The 22,513-nt window shown below is 38.1% G+C and overlaps 1 protein-coding gene across 2 annotated transcripts in view; it reads right to left on the bottom strand.

Annotated features, from left to right (window-relative positions):
• Positions 1 to 21,838, bottom strand: part of MICU1 (mitochondrial calcium uptake 1) — a 227,940-nt gene extending 206,102 nt beyond the window's left edge. Inside the window, exon 1 of one of the 2 annotated variants that reach the window (XM_005888689.3) lies at positions 21,682 to 21,838. The gene's annotated coding sequence lies outside the window, so the exon portion shown is untranslated. Of the gene's footprint in view, positions 1 to 20,378; positions 20,428 to 21,681 lie in introns of those variants that run through there. The other variant, XM_070364852.1, reaches the window with a different exon arrangement.
• Between the last annotated feature and the right edge of the window lie 675 nt (positions 21,839 to 22,513).

Here is a 22,513-nt window from a genome sequence, read left to right as displayed (position 1 = left end):
GAGTCGGTGATGCCATCCAGCCATCTCATCCTCTGTCGTCCCCTTCTCCTCCTGCCCCCAATCCCTCCCAGCATCAGAGTCTTTTCCAATGAGTCAACTCTTCGCATGAGGTGACCAAAGTATTGGAGTTTCAGCTTCAGCATCATTCCTTCCAAAGAACACCCAGGGCTGATCTCCTTTAGAATGGACTGTTTGGATCTCCTTGCAGTCCAAGGGACTCTCAAGAGTCTTCTCCAACACCACAGTTCAAAAGCATCAATTCTTCAGCGCTCAGCTTTCTTCACAGTCCAACTCTCACATCCAGAATGCTCAAAATTCTCCAAGCCAGGCTTCAACAACTGGTGAACCGTGAACTTCTAGATGTTCAAGCTGGTTTTAGAAAAGGCAGAGGAACCAGAGATCAAATTGCCAGCATCTGCTGGATTACTGAAAAAGCAAGAGAGTTCCAGAAAAACATGGATTTCTGCTTTATTGACTATGCCAAAGCCTTTGACTGTGTGGATCACAATCAACTGTGGAAAATTCTGAAAGAGATGGGAATACCAGACCACCTGACCTGCCTCTTGAGAAACCTATACGCATGTCAGGAGGCAACAGTTAGAACTGAACATGGAACAACAGACTGGTTCCAAATAGGAAAAAGGAGTATGTCAAGGCTGTATATTGTCACCCTGCTTATTTAACTTCTATGCAGAGTACATCATGAGAAACGCAGGGCTGGAAGAAGCACAAACTGGAATCAAGATTGCCTGGAGAAATATCAATAACCTCAGATATGCAGATGACACTACCCTTATGGGAGAAAGTGAAGATGAACTAAAAAGCCTCTTGATGAAAGTGAAAGAGGAGAGTGAAAAAGTTGGCTTAAAGCTCAACATTCAGAAAACGAAGATCATGGCATCTGGTCCCATCACTTCATGGGAAACAGATGGGGAAACAGTGTCAGACTTTATTTTTGGGGGCTCCAAAATCACTGCAGATGGTGGCTGCAGCCATGAAATTAAAAAAAATAAGAGTAATCCAACTCAAAAATGGGCAAAGAACTTGAACAGACATTTTTCCAAAGAAGACACACAGATGGCCAATAAGTACATGAAAAGATGCTCAACATCACTAGTCATTAGGAAAATGTAAATCAACACCACAATGATACACAATTTCACACCTATTAGGATGGCTATTGTCAAATTTAAAAATGTATTTCTCAGACCTTTAAGATTTTTAAGCCAGAACTGAAATATGTAATGTACTAGGATGATAACAATACATCACAGGAATAATATCTTTATTATATATAGTCTTAATGCTTCTAACTGTTAATTTCTAAAACAGCTTAAAATATTACTTTGAACCAAAAATTTAAAGTTGAAAAAAAAAAGCTACGTTCAATGTCCTGCAACACAATATATTAGACTCAAATAACACAACTACACATTATTACCTTACAAAAAGGATTGTGCAGGATAAGAAAAAACACATCAGAAGGAATATTTTAAAAACCAGTATAGATATAAAATATTTTTATCAACATGATCAACAACTTAATGTAACGAACACAGAATACTGAACAGTTGCATATTACACATTAATTTCAAATACACACAAATATTATAGAAATTAACCACATGAAGTAACATCTGAGTTTTACATTTAAAAGTCAAGTGACAGTGGAAGTGGAAAGTTACAGATGAAGGATTGACCAAATGTTGATAAATAACGAAGCTGAGTAATGGACGCATAGGGGTTCTGTATATTAAGACGTTTTTCAAAATTCTGTATAGATTTCAAATTTTTCATAACAAAGTGTTTAAAACTTGCTTATAGAAGTTCTGGCTCCAGTTAATATGAAGTGGGCACACTCACTCCTTCCTGTCTCTCACTGAACACAGCTAAAAGCCCTGAAGGAGTATTTACCTGAGGACTCTGAACAGTAAATGCTAGCAGGCAGAATGGAAAAGGAAATAGATCCTAAGGTAATGTTGAAATGGCAATGAGTTTTCCAATTCTTCCCTCTGGTCTCTTCATGCAAGAATTCCAACTTAGCCTGACACCAAGCATGTGCACTGGATGCAGACAGAAAGGTCTCCAAGAGCCATTTATTTCTGGTTTGATGAGCAGGAAAAGGAACTTCTCTGAGTAAGAAAGAGTGGGAGAAATCCCCTGGGTTTGTGTGTGTGTGTGTGTGTTTGCCTTTGTTTGTTTTCTCCCACTCAAGCAACAAACCATTCCTACCGTAGTGCCGAGGAACCAGCAGTTGGTAAGTCATCTAAAACCAGAAAAAAGGAAAAAAAAATTCTAACCCAAGGAACTATGCCCCAGGAGCTCTCGGTCATCTCTTCTACTTTTCTATCCTCTGGTCACTAGACCCAGGAGGCTCATATACTTGAATTATGTGACAGGGTAGGGAAAGGAAAATTCTAGGCTTGAATTAAAAGAAAAGCGGTCCTTGGGAGCAAGTGAGTGTTGAGGATATCACAGAAAGGGGGCACTCAATAAAGTAAAACCATAGGTTCCGTATGACCTCCTGAGCTCACCTCCAAGGTACACGTTGATTTTATCTTAAGCAGCACAGCAAAGGATCTATGAACTAAGGTGCAAGGTAGATCACACTAAAGTTCAAGACTGGCCACTGTGCGGGGCACACAAGGGACAAATACGGATAGCACTGCAAAGGCCAGGAAAACTGATCTGACATTGCAGCTACAGCCCGTAAAAGGTGGGGTGGAATTTGCAGCCTGAACCTAATGAGGCCAACTGCTCACTAAAGGAAAAAACTCCAACATTCTTTACAGGATTTAAATAAGATCTGTAGTCAAAATATGATATTCTAGGAGAATTCTTTGCCCATAGACCTGCTCTAAAAAACTACATAAAGTTCTTTAAATAGAAAAAACTATATAATATTGGAGAGAAACCTGAAAATTCAGGAGTGAAGAAAAAACAACAGAAATTGTCTTTCATTATTTCTGAAAAGTGTGCTGTAACTTTTACCTTTGTTCCTTTGTATGTAATATGTCATTTTCCCTCTGAGTTCTCGTTACTTGGTGCATATTAGCCTGGTAGCAACGGGTTTCCCGTTGTCCCAGGATAACTACAATTTTCAGCAGTTACCTTGTGCCACTGGATCTTGTGCACAGGGCTTTCTCAGTGACCCTGTCTCTTCTTCCTCAGATGTAGACTTCTCAAGATCTCAGCTTCTGACAGTTTCCTGCCCCTCTCCCAGGGGTTGAGATTTTTTTCTTTTCCTCTCCTCTAGACTTAATGGATTTTACCTATGTTCTGAGGTGAGATATAAAATAAGTCCAACAACATGAAGCTTTGCATGCTAAATTGCTTCAGTAGTGTCCAACTCTGTGTGACCCCAGTAACTGTAGCCTGCCAGGTTCCTTTATCCATGGGATTCTCCAGGCAAGAATACTGGAGTGGGTTGCCACGCCCTTCTCCAGGGGATCTTCCTGGCCCAGGGACTGAACCTGTGTCTCCTCCATCTCCTGCATTGGCAGGCAGGTTCTTTACCACTAGCGTCACTTGGGAAGATGTGGAGCAATAGGAACTTTCACACTTGATGTTGGAACTGTACATTGGCTTAATCACTTTAGAAAACTTTGACATTATCTTGATAAATAGAAAACATGAACACCTTTAACCCTGCAATTTTTTTTTTTTTTTTTGCTCTGCTGAGTCTTCGTTGCGGTCTGTGGGCTTTCTTTAGTTGTGGCACTTTGAGCTTCTCTAGTTGCGGCACACAGGCATAGTCGCCCTGCGGCATGTGGGTTTTTAGTTCCCTGACCAGCACTTGAACCCGTGTCCCCTGCACTGGAAGGCAGATTCTTAATCACTGGACCACCAGGAAGTTCCTAACCCTGAAACTGTACTGTAGAAAAGTTCAAACATATTTTGAGATACGAACAAAATGTTCACAGTAATGGTGTTTATAATAATCAAAACTAGCAACAACTCAAATGTTAATCAACAGTTAAAGGGATAATAAACATGTCCTAATTCCTAATGCAGATAAAAGAATAAACAGGGATTCATGTCATACTCATTTATGTGTACCTTAATTTTTTACACACTTTTACTTCAAAATAAAACATTTTTAAAAAGGAATTACTAAATTAACTTTGGAAAATTTACATCCCCCTCAAAATGCTTTACAAGTAACACAGGATAAGCCTCATAAATATAATGTTCATTGGAGAAGCATACCATAAAAGAATATAAATGGTTAGACTTCATCTATATAAAGTTCACAACCAGACAAAACTAAGTGTTTAAGGATACACATAATCATGATTATCATCAAAATTCTGGAGGATAATTTATCTCCTGAAGAGATAAAATTGTTTTAGCAAATTATGTTCAGAGACTGAGACTGTCTTTGCCAATAACTTATTTAACCCAGGTTCACTGCAGGAATTACATGATAATATGTCACAAGCCAACAGCATACAGGATAGTCTCTTTATAAGTAAATAAAGAAATAACATACTCCAAATCAGTGGTAGACTGCTGTGGATAGTTGATTCAAATGAATACACTATTTTTCCAGACAAAGAGGAGATGAAGAACTAAGTCCAAATTTAGCCGAGGGGAACCTTTTTATGAGTTGGTTTTCAGAAGAGTCAGCTTAGCCAACCAAGAGCTGCCAGTGCAAACTGAAATCCCTTGTTGCTAGAGCTGGATGTTAGTGGAAGGAAGGCACCAGTGTTGGCGGACGAGACGATCTCCTTCACAGGATGACTGCACAGTTTTCATCACTGCTGGCAAAGAGCAGCCTCGCTACAGCACGTCTTTGGAGAGCTATTTTAGATCAGTAAAGAGTAGCCTTGCCCAGATTGAACATTCTCAGTAAGTCCTCTCAAGTTCTTGGTATTTAAAGTTTAAATGTTCATTACGACATAGTCACTCCTCCATATGTTCACATCAACAAGCACTCAGCAGCACAAAAATTTTGATGCTATCATCTTGACACAGCCTCCTGGATGTAAACAAACACACCCTCAGATCAAAACAACTTCACTTAAGCCATAAACAAGTAAATGAAATCATAACAAGCCAACACACAACAGGCTGTGTGATCAAGGAAGGGCATATCGGGGACTTCTGGGGTGATGGAAATATTCTTTTGGCCTGAGTGATGCTATCTACATGATTCACTTTTTAAAATTATTATTTAAAGTGTACATATCTGTTTCATGTACTCTTTATATATGCTATATGCCATAGCTATATGTGAAGTATACAATATAAAACTCTTTCTTAATGATACTCAACCATTCAAAAGCTAATATTAGATTGAGTTAATCTACTCATACAACAGAACAAACCTAAATGGCCTATATAAACCTACAACCATAACCTCATTCACAATTTGCTAATCATTGAATTCATTCATTGTTAAGTCTGATTGCTTTGCCCATAAAGTGTAACATGGGAATGTATAGCAAAAATAGTAGTTGACTAAATCTAACTTTACAAAAAGCTGAGATTGATTCCACAAAGAGTACATTTTTTTAAAATAAGGAAAACATAAATTTTCGATCAACAACAATATATACCATAGAAAAAAATATTTTATGGGCTTCCCAGTGGTTCAAACAGTATAAGAGCCCATAATCCAGGGACCCAGGCTTCATCCCTGGGTTGGGAAGATCCTCTGGAGAAGGGAATGGAAACCCACTCCAGCATTCTTGCCTGGAGAATTCCATGGACAGAGGAGTCTGATGGGCTATAGTTCACAGGGTTGCTGTGAACTGTAGAGTTGGACAGGGCTGAGCAACTAACACTTTCACTTCCACTATTAAATTAAAAGCTCTAAATCCTACTGTGATGTAGAAATGATATGTGAAGACAGAATGAAGGAATCAATATTTTAAAAGAATATCACCTTGCATTTTCAGAGAACTTTATATTTTAAAATGCTCTAATGAATACTCTCCCATTTGCATTATACTCAATTTCCAGAAATGGAAAATGGGGTACATGATTAAAATGGCATAATAATTCCATGTCAGAAGTCAACTGTGAGTCCATGACATGTTTCTCAGAGTCTCATTCAACAGCAAAGGATTGGTCAGCAGTACAGGCCAATCTGTAAGAATAAGATACATTTCTGCCAAAGGAAGTCTCTTTCTATATAAATAACAATTTCAGTGGAATTTTTTAGCATTCACAGCAACAGACATCTCTATTGATACTCTTTTATAACAATCTGTCTATATTTATGTTCTCTCTACAAACAAACCTGCTAGGCTGACAGTAATATTAGATATTTCACAGGCTGCTTTTCTTTTTTTTAACCTTTACTTCAATTTCTATTTACCCAGGTACACTTTTTTTTAAGACTTTCACTTATTTACTTGAAGATGTTGTTTTAAACTTTGGGATTTCATTAAAACAAAACTATTGCTGTTGTTCAGTCAGGTCCTACTCTTTGCGACCCTATGGACTGCAGCACACCAGGCTTCTCTGTCCTTTACTATCTCCTTGAGTTTGCTCAAACTCGTGTCCATTGAGTCAGTGATACTATCCAACCATCTCATCCTCTCTCACCCTCTTCTCCTCCTGTCCTCAATCTTTCCCGGCATGATGAGTCTTAACCAATGAGTTGGTTCTTTGAATTAGGTGGCCAAAGTAATGGAGCTTCAACTTCAGCATCAGTCCCTCCAATGAAAATTCAGGGTTGATTACCTTTAGGACCGACTGGTTTGATCTCCTTGCTGTTCAAGGGATTCTCAGGAGTCTTCTCCAGCATTACAGTTAGAAAGCATCAACTCTATGGTGCTCAGCTTTCTTTGTGGTCCAACTCTCACATCTGTACATAACTACTGGAAAAACCACAGCCTTGACTATACCTTTGTCAGCAAAGTGATGATCCTGCTTTTTAATATCCTGCTGTCTAGGTTTGTCATAGCTTTTTTTCCAAGGAGCAAGCATCTTTTAATTTCTTGGCTGCAGTCACCATCTGCAGTGATTTTGGACTTTCATTTATTTACTTGAAAATGTTGTTTTAAACTTAAGAATTTAATTAAAGCAAAATTAGAACATCACAAAGTTCTACTAAACATGTATATAAACTTGTATTACATATTTTGTTTTGTTCGGCTTTGTTTTAATAAACTGAGGCCCAGACAGTTGTGTCTAACTCAGGGTTATCTAGTTAATTAATTAATTTTAGATACCAGACCTTACTAACTCAACCTCTTACTGGCCATTAATTTTGAAGTCAGTAAGACCTGTGTTTCTGACTTTGGCAACTTTGTGCTTCCATAAAACAGGGATAGTAACACTTACTGCAAAGAACTTTAAGGAGAATTACATGAGAAAATGCTTATAAAATTCTGAGCACAATACCTAACATGAAGTGAGTGATGAAAAAATGTTTGGAAGGTAACAGAATGCTGCTGACAGTGATAATTCAAATAAAAACTATATTTTGCAACATAAATTTCACTAAAATGTTACATAAACACATAACGCCTAAATATATTCCTTTTAAAGCAAACATTTATGCAAAGTAAGACTCTAATCATAAATTTATCTATTATCTATCCTTGCTATCTAATCAAGGAAATGGACACTTGCTTTTTTCTAGTCTAAAAACCATTTCAAATCCATGGAATCACTTCACCATTTCTAAGAAACCTTGTATTTTGACTCAAAACTATCTATTACAACAAGAAAAAAAATGAACAACTCAATTCAAAAACGGACAAAGGATTTCAACAAATATGTCTCCAGGGAAGATATACAAATGGTCAACAAGCACTTGAAAAGATGCTCACCATTATTAGTCATTAGGGAAATGGGTATTACCAAAAAACAAAAGCAAACAAACAAAAAGCAGAAAATGACAAGTGTTGGAGAAAATATGAAGAAACTGGACCCTTGTACACATTTGGTACGAATGTAAAACAGTGTAGCCACTATGGAAAAGTCAAATGTAGAATTACCATGTAATCTAACAGCTGCAACTCTAAGCTTATCTCTAAAAGAATATATAGCAGCACTATTCACAATAGCCAAAAGGTGGCAAGAGCCCAAATGTCCATCAACAGAAAACCAAAGTATGCTGTGTACATATAATGGATTATCTGGCCTTAAACAGAAATGAAAGTCTGATACATATTACAACATAGTAGTCAGATTCTATTTTTAGCTTTGGGTCCTTTGAATTCCCCTGTACCCCTTATGGCAGCATGTCATGCAGCTATAAAGAAACTTCATCAATGTACTTTATGGAGCTGCCTGCTTTGTTTTTGGTCTCAAAGTTTCTTCTTAGTCCAGAAGATACTATTCAGTATCTCTGCCTTCTAACACGGGTCAACAGTAGACTTCTAATAATTAAGTTTTGGGGGATTCAATAGTTATACGTGGATTTTCAACTGTTTAGGGTTGGGTGGGTATTGGTGTCCCTAACCTTACATTGTTCAGGGGCCAATCATAATTACCAACCTACAAAGAAGGCACCAAAAAACGTACATACCCAGACTCATTCTCCACCCTCTGTCATTAGCCAAACCCTACTGGATACCAGAGCGAATGGAACATAGTATGTAGTCCATAAAGGTCAGCTTCCTGGAGTACAAAGTAGGATGGAGAAGGGTGAAGTAATAGTGGGGGCAAATAAAGACTATCTTGTACAACATAACCTACTACTTTACTTCACATGTCTATTTTACTATACAGAAGGAAGAATTAAAGTAAATGTATTTTTCAGTATAAATAAGAAGTTCCTGTTGCCATAAAAAGTAGGGCAATTGATGGGTTAAAAAGACAAAGGCTTTTGTTGTTATTTAAAAACAAAAGGAAACTCACACATTTTGACAAAAAGATTCAGTACACAGGCTGCCACAATCAAGAGCATTCAGTACACAGTCTGCCACAATACCCTTGCAAACACTGAGATAAAATATGAAGAAAGAAAAAAAGATCAATATAACAGAATATTAAGTGCTAAAAGAGACCTCAGAAATTTTCAAATTTTCAGTATGAGAGGAAACAAGCCAGAGAGGATGATACTTCAAGCAACTTCATCAAGATGACAAAGATATTTAGCAGCAAAGTTGGAAACAAACCAGATCCTGTAACTCTCTGTCTCATTCTCTTCCCACCATACACTATAGAAATAAAACTGGAAATGCTTCATATTCAGGAAACTGACTAGTAAACAAGTTAAATAATCACCACCCAGACTCACAGGTTAGAATGTTTCTTACAGTAGAACCCTAGGTTTCCCACAATAACAATATTCTGCCCTCTATCCTCTTAACCAAAAAATTACACTTCATGAATCCTAATACATATAGTACACACAGAACCTAGAAGCTGAACAGAGACCTTAATCTGAGCTTAAAGAAAATACGCAGTTAGGAAAGAAATTATCAGTGAATTAACAGCCATTTTCCTATAAAGCATAAAATTAAAACCTCTGGGTTAAATGTGTAATAGGAGTCATCCAATGCTTTGACAGTTGAATTGCTCCTTCAAAATCTGGGGTATACAGAAAGAATGCATATTCCATTGGTCAGGATGAACACAAAAATCACTTCTTAAGATGCACACTAATTGCATACTTAGGAAATTAACAAAATAAGAGTGCAGTATCTGGAAGACAAAGCCCATAAAATCAATTATAAAGAGAAACTAATTTAAAAAAAGGAGAGAGAAAATAAAAGTATTAAGGATTAAATTAAATTACTTATAAAAGTAAAAGCAAATTTAAGATGGCTTCTTTTCCAGAAAATAAAATATAACATCAAACCTTTGCAACTCATTTAAAAACTTTCACTCAGAAAATTTCAAAGAATACTATTATGAACATCATACCTAAACTGAACAATTAACATTTCATCTATTTTGTTCATCTATTTATCTATGTCTATCAAGTTAATTTTTAAACTCACCACTTCAAAGTTACAGACATTAAAACTCTATCCCTAAATATTTCAATAATATTTTACTATATAGCTACAATACCATTGTTAAGTATAGCAATTTCCTATATCTTCCAATACTATTAATAATACATATTCAAACTTCCATAAAACATATAGCTGGTTTTTCAAACAAGGATCCACACAAAAATGATGTATCTTTGGTATTTTCTGAAGTCTCTCTAAAATGGTTTCTTCACATATGACCTTTTTCTCCTGACAACCCTAATCTTATTAGCTATACATAACAAAATTTGGAGAAGGCAATGGCACCCCACTTCAGTACTCTTGCCTGGAAAATCCCACGGATGGAGGAGCCTGGTAGGCTGCAGTCCATGGGGTCGCTAAGTCGGACACGTCTGAGTGACTTCACTTATACTTTTCACTTTCATGCATTGGAGAAGGGAATGGCAACCCACTCCAGTGTTCTTGCCTGGAGAATCCCAGGGACGGGGGAGCCTGGTGGGCTGCCATCTGTGGGGTCAGACAGAGTCGGACACGACTGAAGTGACTTAGCAACAACATAAAATTTATCCACATCCAGTAGAATGGCATTTATTTATTATCCTTGTGCACTACTAAAGGGAACGTAAGATGGTGCAGCCACTACAAAAAATAGTATGGCAATTCTTCAAAAAATTAAACAGAATTACTATATGATTCAGCAATCCCACTCTGGTGTATATATCCAAAATAACTGAAAACAGGGACTTGAATAGGTCTTTGTACATCCATGCTCATAGCAGCACTTTTCACAACAGCCAAAAGGCAGAAGCAACCCAAGTGTTCATGACATGAATAGATAAACAAAATGTGGTGTATAAGTACAATGGAATATTACTCAGCCTTAAAAGGAACGAAATCCTGAAACATGCTACAACATGTATGAATTTTGATGACATTACGCTAACTGAAATAAATCAGTCAGAAAAAGATCTGAGTCGTGTGTGTGTGTGTGTGTGCCCGCGAGCACGCCCAGGTGCTCAGTCACACCCAACTTTGCGACCCTATGGACTACAGCCCACCAGGCTTCTCTGCCCATGGGACTTTTCAGGCAAGAATACAGAAGTGGGCTGCCATTTCCTACTCCAGGGGATCTTCCCAACCTAGGGATCAAACTTGTGTCTCTTGCCTCTTCTGCATTGGCAAGTGGACTCTTTATCAGTGAGCCACCTGGGAGGCCACATAAGGCACACAGATAGTCAAAGTCACGGACTGAAAGCAGAACTGTGGTTGCCAGGAGTTAGATGGATGAGGCACTGGAGTTGTCATTTAGTGGACACAGCATTTCACTTCTGCAAGATGAAATAGTTCCTGAAAGGGACGACGGTTTCACCATAACCTGAATGTACTTAATACCACTAAGTGAGAGTGAGAGTCGCTCAGTCGTGTCTCTTTGTGACCCTATGGACCATACAGTCCATGGAATTCTCCAGGCCAGAATACTGGAGTGGGTAGCCTTTCCCTTCTCCAGGGGATCTTCCCAACCCAGGGGTCAAACCCAGGTCTCCTGCATTGCAGGTGGATTCTTTACCAGCCGAGCCACAAGGGAAGCGCAAACTGTACACTTAAAACTGGTTAATATGGTAATTTGTGTGTGTGTGTATTCCACCACAATTCTAAAAATTGGAAAAAGAAAGAAAACTCTGATACATCCTACAACAGGCATGAGAATCTTTAGTTCAGTTCAGTTTAGTCACTCAGTCATCTCCGACTCTTTGCGACCCCATGAATTGCAGCACACCAGTCCTCCCTGTCCATCACCGACTCCCGGACTTCACTCAAACTCACGTCCATCGAGTCGGTGATGCCATCCAGCCATCTCATCCTCTGTCGTCCCCTTCTCCTCCTGCCCCCAATCCCTCCCAGCATCAGAGTCTTTTCCAATGAGTCAACTCTTCGCATGAGGTGGCCAAAGTACTGGAGTTTCAGCTTCAGCATCATTCCTTCCAATGAACACCCAGGACTGATCTCCTTTAGAATGGACTGGTTGGATCTCCTTGCAGTCCAAGGGACTCTCAAGAGTCTTCTCCAACACCACAGTTCAAAAGCATCAATTCTTCGGTGCTCAGCTTTCTTCACAGTCCAACTCTCACATCCATACATGACTACTAGAAAAACCATAGCCTTGACAAGACGGACTTTTGTTAGCAAAGTAATGTCTCTGCTTTTGAATATGCTATCTAGGTTGGTCGTAACTTTCCTTCCGAGGAGTAGCGTTTTTTAATTTCATGGCTGCAATCACCATCTGCAGTGATTTTGGAGCCCAGAAAAATAAAGTCTGACATTCTTTCCACTGTTTCCCCATCTATTTCCCATGAAATGATGGGACTGGATGCCATGATCTTCATTTTCTGAATGTTGAGCTTTAAGCCAACTTTTTCACTCTCCTCTTTCACTTTCATCAAGAGGCTTTTGAGTTCCTCTTCACTTTCTGCCATAAGGGTGGTGTCATCTGCATATCTGAGGTTATTGATATTTCTCCTGGCAATCTTGATTCCAGCTTGTGCTTCTTCCAGCCCAGCGTTTCTCATGATGTACTCTGCATATAAGTTAAATATGCAGGGTGACAATATATAGCCTTGATGTACTCCTTTTCCTATTTGGAACCAGTCTATTGTTCCATGTCCAGTTCTAACTGTTGCTTTCTGACCTGCATAACCTTTAAGTCTTACATTAGGTGAAACACGTCAATCACAAAAAGGCAAATACTATATGATTCCACATACATGATGAACCTATAGCAGAAACAGAAAGTAATAAGCTGAGGCCAGAGATTGGTGGGGAGAAGGAAGGAGAGATTTATTTTTTAATGAGTATAAAAGTTTTCTGCTTGAGAAGAAGAAAAAAATTCCAGAAATGAATGGTGGTGGTAATTGCACAACAGTGCAGATACACCTTATGCCTCTCAATTGTATACTTTTAAATGTCTTTTTAAACAATAAATTTTTAAAAACAGTGGTAACATAGACACAAAATTTACTATTTTAAGGTTATATTAAATATATTCACCACATTATGCAAACATAGCACAATCCCTATTTTTTAACAGGACACCTGAATTGTATTTCTCAAACTCTGGATTTATCTAATGGCTGCCTTGTAGCATGGTTTAAATATTTCTCTAGTCCTTTTATTTCCTGTAAACTAGAAGTTACACCTGAAAGTTTGATCAGAGTAAAATTAAGTACTTCAAGCAAGAACTCTTCATAGATCATTTTGTATATTTCATAAGCCTTGGCTTAGTTTTCTTCTTCCAGGTCTAACCTGCCATTAATAACATCAAGTCTGTCTTTCATCTCAGCCATTGTAGTTTCCACCTATAGCTTTGCTTCTGTTGTCGTTCAGTTGCTAAGTCGTGTCTGACTGTGACCCCATGGACTAAAGCATGCCAGGTTCCTCTACCCTTCTTTATCTCTTGGAGTTTGCTCAAATTCATATCCATTAAGTTGGTGATGTTATCTGTACCTTCCATGTTTCTAGTTAACACATTCAATCTTCTTCTAGCTTTTTAAGCATATGGAACAGTTATAAAAAACTGTTTTGCCATCCCTCTCCACTAATTCTATCACCCATGTCACTTCTGTTTCAGTTTTTCTTTTTCTTTTTCATCATGAGTCATATTTTCCTGCTCCTTTGCATGCCTAGTAATTTCTGATTGGATGCCAGACACTGTGAATTTTACATTTTTGGGTGCTGGATATTTTTGTATTCCTGAACCTATTCTTGAGCTTGGTTCTGGGACACGAATAAATTACTTGGAAAGAGTTTGACTGTTCAAGTCTTGCTTTTAAATTTTTTAGGTTAGGCCAAAGCAGTATTTAGATTAAAGCTAATTTACCTCACTACTGAGGCAAAACCGTTCGGAGTACACAAGTCCCCATTTACTTGCAGTTTGGCTCTTTGTGGTTTCCATTACCCATGGTCAACACTGACCCAAGAATATTAAATGCAAAATTCCAGAAATAAACAATTCAGAAGTTTTAAATTGTGTGCTCTTCTGAGTAGCCTGATTAAAAATCTCACTGTCGTGTTCCATGCCCCATTCGCTGTCCTGCCAGCTCCCCATGTGAATCATCCTTTTGATTGCCTTATTTGATCCTCAATAACTCTGAGGTTTCTCTGATTCCAAAGCCATTGCTCTTAACCATTATGCTTCCTTACCATTTCAGGAATTATTAGGATAGAAAGTCAAATGATATCAACCTTAAGTTGAAAATCAAATTATGAAACTACTTAATTCAAATGCTATCACAGATTACAGGCCTGAGAAAATTGGTAATGCTGCTTTATTTGAAACACATTACAATAGAATCTACTTGATCATTTTTAAAAACACAATTTTCAAATCTAAAAGGAAGTTTTATTTGAACAAGGAAAGGACATGATTGAAATGAAAATGAACTATCACCTGAAACTAGAAAATGTAGATTTAAGTGTATTTATAGTATTCACAACAGTTCTGTCAAATAGAATATGTCAGGATGAAAGAAAGGTTTCCTATCTGCACTGTTCAATACAGTAGCCACTAGTTATCTGTGGCTACTGAGCATCTGAAGCGTCTCTAGTAAAAGTAATAAACTGATTTTTAATTTTAATTATCATAAAATTTAGTTATAAGTCATCTGTCTCCACCACTAGACTGTGAGCTCCTTAATGAGTAGAATATGTTTTATTTCTCTCTTTCTAGTGCTTAGGCACATATTAGGAAAAGAAAATAATTGATGTGTGGCAGAACGTGTGGATAGAATTTTCTAGGAATGTCCAAGTAAATTCTCTAAATGCATCAGTCTGATAAAGGTTACAGAATGCAGACTTAATCTATTAAATTATATCTTACTTCTACTCTGATTTTTAAAGCAGATAAAATATCGTAATTACTCATTTATTCACCAAACATGTTCTGAGCTTGTATATAAGACAGGTACTCTGTTGAGTGTTCAGGAGATGATGGCGAATAAGCCTTGTTTATGGCATCAAGAATCACTCATTCTCTAGGAAAATACATACAACTGCTCCACAAAATAAGAAGAGTATTTTTAAAAAAATAAATATTATGGGAACCACCAAGGCAAATAACCACCTGAGAGTGGAGGGAAATACACAAACTGAAGAACAACTCATTAATCTAATCTGAAGATGAATAATAACTCACCAGTTGGAAGATGGTAGGATGGTGAAGAGGCATTCTAAGTACAACAAACAGCCCAAGTAAAGGCATAATGACACAAAAAGGCACAAATCATATGGGGAACAAAAAGTAGTTCACTATGACTAGAACATGGGAGAAGGAACAGGAAGAGAAGGTAGAGAGATGAAGTTATATTACAGCTAGATTCTAATGCCCTTCATGTGCCATGTTACAGAATGCTCATTTAATCCTACTAGGATAGTGGACAAATTTCACATGTTTAGTTTTTAAAAACGTAAACTTTAGCTTGCTGGTTTAAGTCCAATAACTCCAATGAACAAACTTTAAAATGAAAAATCTGAACTGTAAGTAGAGCTTATAAATAGACATCAGTAACTGTCTGACTCTGAACAAGCAAGATTATTAAGACAGGCATTTTAAGTTTTAAATGACCAATTTTAAACAAAATCATTTTGAAGGAAAATGCAAACCTTACTTGTATGCCTCACATGAATGATAAGGATTTATCTCTTAAAGATTTCCATGAAGTTTTCTTTTTCTCATACTCAGTAACCCTATTTTAAATTTATTATTGTTGGCGAGGAATCCTTACAATTTGCAAAAACACAAAACTGATTACTCTGTTAGTTTAGGGGGAAAAAATTAATCCAGCTCTAGCTGATTATTTTCTCATTAATAGGGCCAACACCTCTCTGCTCAATGTAGCAGTATTTAAACTCCCACCCCCAGATCATTAATGATATTTGATGTCAATCAGTTCTCACAGTTGTTCAGTTCCACAGTTGCCTCTTCTGGTTTTTCAAGTAACATTCTAAACTGCTATCTCTTCCACCTGCAGGTGTCCAGTATATCATGTTCTCAAAGTATTACTGTTTTGCAGGAGTATTATCCTGAACTTATTTAAAAGGAACAAGCTATCTTCCTCTTACTGACCTTTACTGAGCTCAGAGTTTGTGTAAAATTTACTCAATACATTTCCCCATCCTGACATTTACACCTGAATTAAGCAATTTTTATTTTTGTGTGTTTTTTTTTTAATTTAAGTATAGTTGATTTACAATGTTGGGTTAGTTTCAAGTGTACAGCAAAGTGATTCAGCTATACATAAATATATTTTTTTAAGATTCTTTCCCACTATAGGTTATTACAAGATACTGAATATAGGTCCTTGATATTTATCTATTTTATATATTAGTATGTATCTGTTTTTCCTGTGGTCATGTATGGATGTGAGAGTTGGACTGTGAAGAAGGCTGAGCGCCGAAGAATTGATGCTTTTGAACTGTGGTGTTGGAGAAGACTCTTGAGAGTCCCTTGGACTGCAAGGAGATCCAACCAGTCCATTCTGAAGGAGATCAGCCCTGGGATTTCTTTGGAAGGAATGATGCTAAAGCTGAAACTCCAATACTTTGGCCACCTCATGCGAAGAGTTGACTCATTGGAAAAGACTCTGATGCTGGGAGGGATTGGGGGCAAGAGGAGAAGGGGACGACAGAGGATGAGATGGCTGGATGGCATCACTGACTCGATGGATGTGAGTCTGAGTGAACTCCGGGAGTTGGTGATGGACAGGGAGGCCTGGTGTGCTGCAATTCATGGGGTCGTAAAGAGTCGGACACAACTGAGCGATTGATCTGATCTGATCTGATGTATCTGTTAATCCCAAACTCCTAATTTATCTCCCCCCACCACTTCACTATCCCCTTTGGTAACCCTAAGTTTGTTATCTATGTCTGTGAGTCTATTTCTGTTTTCTAAATAAGTTAATCTATATCATTTTTTTTAGATTCCACATACAAATGGTATCATATGATACTTGTTTTTCCCTGTCCTACTTCACTTAATACAATAAACTCTAGGCCCATCCATGTTGCTGCAAATGGCATTATTTCATTCTTTTTTATGGCTGAGAAATATTCCACAATACACATACATCCCACATCTTCCTATCCATTCATCTATCGTCACCTATCAGTGAACATTTAGGTTGCTTCCATGTCTTGGCTATTATAAACAGTGCTGCTATGAACACTGGGGTGCATGCATCTTTTTGAATTAAGAGTTTTCTCCGGACGTGCATTCAGGAGTGAGATTGCTGAATCATATGGTAGTTCTACTTTGTTATTTAAGGAAACTCCATGTTGTTCTCTTCAGTGGCTGTATCAATTTACATCCCCAACGATAGTGTAGGAGGGTTCCCCTTTCTCCACACCCTCTCCAGCATCTATTATTTGTAGATTTTTAATTTTTTGGCCATGCCCTACAGTTTGCAGGATCTTAGTTCCTGGACCAGGGATTGAACTTGGGCCCATAACAGTAAAAGAGCTGAGTCCTAATCACTGGACCACCAGGGAATTCCCTAAACTTTTTAATGATGGCCATTCTGACTGGTGTGAGGTGATACCTCATTGTAGTTTTAATTTGCATTTCTCTAATACTTCGTGATATTGAGCATTTTTTCATGTGCCTGTTGGTCATCTGTGAGTATTCTTCAGAGAAATGTCTATTTAAGTATGCTCATTTTTCAATTGGGTTGTTTTGGTTTTTTTTTTTTTTATATGAAGCTGTATAAGCCTAAGCAATCTTTACAAATTGGGCAGTCTGCTAATAATTGTGTAGCTTAAACAAAGTTTTCTAGTTTATTGCTATATACGCAACATGCAATTTAAAACCCGCTAAAATCCAGACAAACTGAATAAAGAACTTAATTCCTCTAACGTCTATCTATTTTAAACTCTCTGGGCTAAACATTCTCAAGTTGGGAAAATAAATTCTTTTTAGACATTATGTTTTGTCATTGTCACTGTTAACAATCACATTTAGGGACTTCCCTGGTGGTTCAGCAGCCTAGACTCTGTGATCCCGCTGCAGGGGGCCTGGGTTTGGTCCCTGATCAGGGAACTGGTTCCCACATGGCGCAACTAAAATTCCATGTGCCACGACTAAAAAAGGTCCCGTGTGCCACAGCTGAGACCTGGCGTGGCCAAATAAATACATAAATAATTGAAAAACACAACAATCACATTTATGAGAATCTGCTAAATTCCAGGCACTTGGCATATATTAATTAATCCTTAAAAAATCCCTATGAGATATTACTATTTTCATTGCAAATAAACTCAAATTCTGAGAGATTAAGTAACTTACTCAACATCAAGAAGTGATGGAGTTGAGTTTTAGAATAGAGACCTGTCTGCCTAAACTAAAGCCTGTGCCACCAGTGTTAGCAAGTACAGTTCAAACAACCACTCAATTGAGCTACTAACATCTTCTAAATGAAAACAAGAAAGTGGAGTAAACAATACGCTGCATCAATTATATTTGCTCTTAAAATATAATGAATCATCAGAATAATCCATGAAGATACAAAACAAGATACTAATGTTAACTATAATTTTAAAGTTAACACTCAGTAACAGCAATTAGTGACAATTATTTATTTCTTAAACAATGCTCAAAATTAAGTAGTTTCTATACAGATTTTTGAATATGAAATAATTAAAGAATCAAGTATGTAATCATATTTACTACATATACTTAAATACTTAAAACATTTATTTACTATTTATAAACTGCAGTTTATATAATCAAGTTCACACACAACAAAAAATGCTTACCAATAATCAATTTTAACAAACTGGCCAAATATACAACATATTTAAAGTTGGAAAATCTGAGTACTCCAGAGCATGGGTACTTATACATGTAATAACAATACAAATAGGTGCACTCAAAGAGTTCAAATTTCAAGTTCTATAAATTAATAGTAGACATTTTAAAAAGGAAAAATCGACATGCAAACTGTAAAAAATAATTTATATTGGGAAAGGAAAGCAGTTAATTTTTTTAAATACATGTAAAATTATTTTAGTGAACATCTGCTATTACTACCTGCCCAGCAATCTTCCTCCCTTCTCCAGGAAATGACACTTCAATTTTCCTTTGGGAACTATATGTCACCTACCCTTAATTCATGTGCTTTTAAACTGTATCTCCCTCCATCCTACTCCACAGTGGGAAGAAGATCCAATTCTGACCACCCACGGCATTCCATCTGTCTGGTCACAGAGATTGTCTCTAGGATGGGCGATGACCCAAGTAAGGCCACAGAGTAGTTTGCTATTGTAACAGAATTCTATTATAATAGAATCAGAAAAAGGGAAATTTTCTCTCTTCTGGAGTTTCTGAGGTTGTAGGATGTAAGCCCAGTGCTATCAATGCCATCTTTCCCAGGGAGTCTGACCCCAAACTCAACTTCTCCACACTGATGCCCAACCCAAAGCAAGAGGAAGTAGTGGTTACTTGTTGGCATGGGAAAAGATAAATTAGGATTTCAAGTTTCAGTGTTGTATTTCTTATAATGTTTCTGTTTTTCAAAAATAAATGCATATTACTTTTATAATAGGAAATATAAAATATTTAAAAATACTACCCCTGTATTTTCTTCTCAACTCTTCTGAGATAGCAATATTTAATGTCTTAAAAAGCATTAGTAATTTTCTCAGAATTTACTTAAGTGAGTAAAAATCTACTTAAAAAGAATAGACTTTTTCCCTTAGCATAAAATCAAGCCATTTTCCTTTCTGGTGGGGGAAAAAAAAAGTTGTGAGTAAACTTTTTAAAAAGTTAGTTCTCTTTTAAAGGAAATATTAAAAAAAAATTATACTCAAGGGCAGTCCAGTGGTTAAGACTCCATGCTTCCAACGTAAGGGGCGCAGGTTCCATCCCTGGCTGGGGACCTAAGATCCCACATGCCACATGACGTGGCCAAACAAAAAACTACTCCATGTGGAAAAAAATTGGTAAACATTTAGCAAGTGTCGCAGTCATTGTAAAAATTGGTCAAGATGGAAAAAGTGGCCAAATTAGGTGTAATAACTTTGTCAATTACTCAGTCCTATGTTTCTGAATAATATAAAATCTGAAGGGTCAATTAAGTCTTTCAGTTATTATTTTACATAATACTGCATTATAGGATAAATTACATACCATTGTGAAACACAGGAAAGTCAGTCTCAAGAGTTACCTCTTGGGAATGCAAAGTCTATGCTACATAGTAAATGTTCTCTAGATTATAAACGAAGATAGCAATACACTCTTTTGTTCTCTTGCTCATATTAGTTTCTGTCATTTTCCTTTTCTCCCCAAGTACACAACCAACCCCTGAATCTTTACTTTTTGTTAGCATTACTTTGTGTCTTATAACCTTCAGTAAGGTCACTGAGGGTTTCCTATGTGGTTCAGTGGTAGAGAATCCGCCAGCAATGCAGGAGACACAGGTTAAATACCTGGGTCTGGAAGATCCCCTGGAGAAGGAAATGGCAACTCCCTCCAGTAATCTCGCCTGGAAAATCCTATGGACATAAGAGCCTGGTGAGCTACAGTCCATGGGGTCTCAAAGAGTCCCACACAACTGAGCTACTAAAAGGACACTGAGAGCAGCTGGAAGCCAGAGCCACGTTTTCACAAACAAGGGAGTGAGTTCTAAAAAGGTTTTAGGATGAGACAATATTTAAGAAACTCAACACCGTAGGCAACGCCAAGAGGATAATGGGACGGTCAACGTGGCCAACACCTAAGTCTCAAGATGCTGACATTTTATTAATTTGTCATATCGTTTAATGAAACCTAAACTCTCCAACAGCTATCAACCCCAAACTGTTTCATTCCTTTCTCTTGCTAGATCACGTGCACCTGTGACTCAAAGGAATATTTTACCATAAACAAAGGTATACCTGAGAAACTGCCCCAAATTCACAGACACATCTACTTATAAAACAGAAAGTAAATATGTCTTTCCAAGTACCACAAAGAGAATAAAGTATTTTACTCTAGTCCTAACTATAAACTGGTTATTCTACATATACGCGCAAGTATCTACAATACTTTTTAGGCATCTGAAAGAGAAGATAAAGAAACCATACTACTACACAGGGAGGAACTCAAAAAGTAGTTCGGTTTAAACTCTTCTTCCAACATTTTTACACTGAGTCAATAACGCCCGGCTCATTCTCAAAACATCGTATTGCGGACCAGGATAGGATAGTGAGAAGGAAACTTGAGAGAGAATGGGTAAGACACTGGGAAAGATAAAAACTGAACGGTCCAGGAAACCTGCACTTTGTTTTGTCCCTTCAGGTCCCCATTTATTTTTCCACTTTTTTCATTTCAGTGATTAAAACTTCCCCTCATCAGAGACCTAACTATAAGCTCCCCACCCACTTCCAACCACATCCCCAGATGCCAAGGATGGTCCCTGGTCGCCTGTGAGAAGAGGGACGTCGGCGCTCAACTGAACCCTGCCGCTGGGAACTCGGAAGTAGAAGTTCTCCCGGGACAGGCAGAAGGGACTGGGAGAAGTGAAGGAAAGCTGAGGAAGCGAAGCAGGCAGGACTAAGGACTGGTCTCAAGCCCCAGTCTGGACACATCAGGGGGAGACAGCTGTCCCGCTCGACCAGAGAAGTCGCCTGACCCCAAAGCAGACAAACGGCTGGCCCCAGAGGTCTGGTCTCTAAAGCTGTTTCGCATCCGCCTTCCTTTCGCCTTCCCTAAAAGGCTGTCTCCTCAAACCTTCACAGTCCCAGGACTCACCCGTCCACGCCTGAGCTGCAGTTGCTTCTCCGTCAAAGCCGCCCACCTCCGAACACCATGGAGACGAAGAAACAGCCAAGACAAGCCTCCACTTCCACCACCCACCCTCACGTGACTCTCCTAGTCGCTGGGCCTTTCGGGATCGTGGTGAAATACGTGTGGGAGGAGCACGGAGGAAAAGGGGTGGGGAGAGGCCCGGAAGCAGCCCGCCCCGCCCGGACCCCGCCCCGGCCTCGGGCCCCGCCCTAGCCTCGGCTCCGCCCCCCGCAGTATTTAGGAGCGAAGGTAGGCTGTCACCGAGACGCTCGCTGGTTTTTGCTCTGTGCATTCTACCTCTATCGCCCTCACTCCCCGACACACAAGTATAGGAATCTGTTAAAAAGATTTATTGTGCCTGTTGCCACCTCGTTGATACCTTTTTCGTGCTGGCTAAGCAAAAAGGAGTCAGTGAAAAGAGAATTGGACCACAGTGAGTTGGAAATTATTTTCGAGCTGCATTTAGATTTAGGCATCTGATAAAATTTGCCTATTTCCTGATTTTGAAGTTTTTTTTTCAACTTAAAAAACCTCCTCACCGCTTCTTTTACTCTTAGTTTTTGTGTTTTTTTTTTAAGTGTTCTCTTTGCAAACTAATGTTGTTGAAGAGTTTCGTCACTAACCTACTAGTAGCATGTTTTTTTCTGATGTTCTATCAGAACTGAGGATGGAGAGGGGTCCCCTCTTCTGCTGTGGAAACAGAATGACAGTATTTTGATTATGATGTGAGAGAAGTTTTAAAGAAAAGTTTCTTCAAAAATTTCCTTAAAGCTGTAGAAAAAGCTACAACAAATAG

The sequence above is a fragment of the Bos mutus genome, chromosome 28, assembly GCF_027580195.1.
Source record: "Bos mutus isolate GX-2022 chromosome 28, NWIPB_WYAK_1.1, whole genome shotgun sequence".
NCBI lineage: Eukaryota > Metazoa > Chordata > Mammalia > Artiodactyla > Bovidae > Bos > Bos mutus.
Note: the sequence above shows the minus strand (reverse complement) of the source record. Positions and strands in the feature narration are given on the sequence as shown.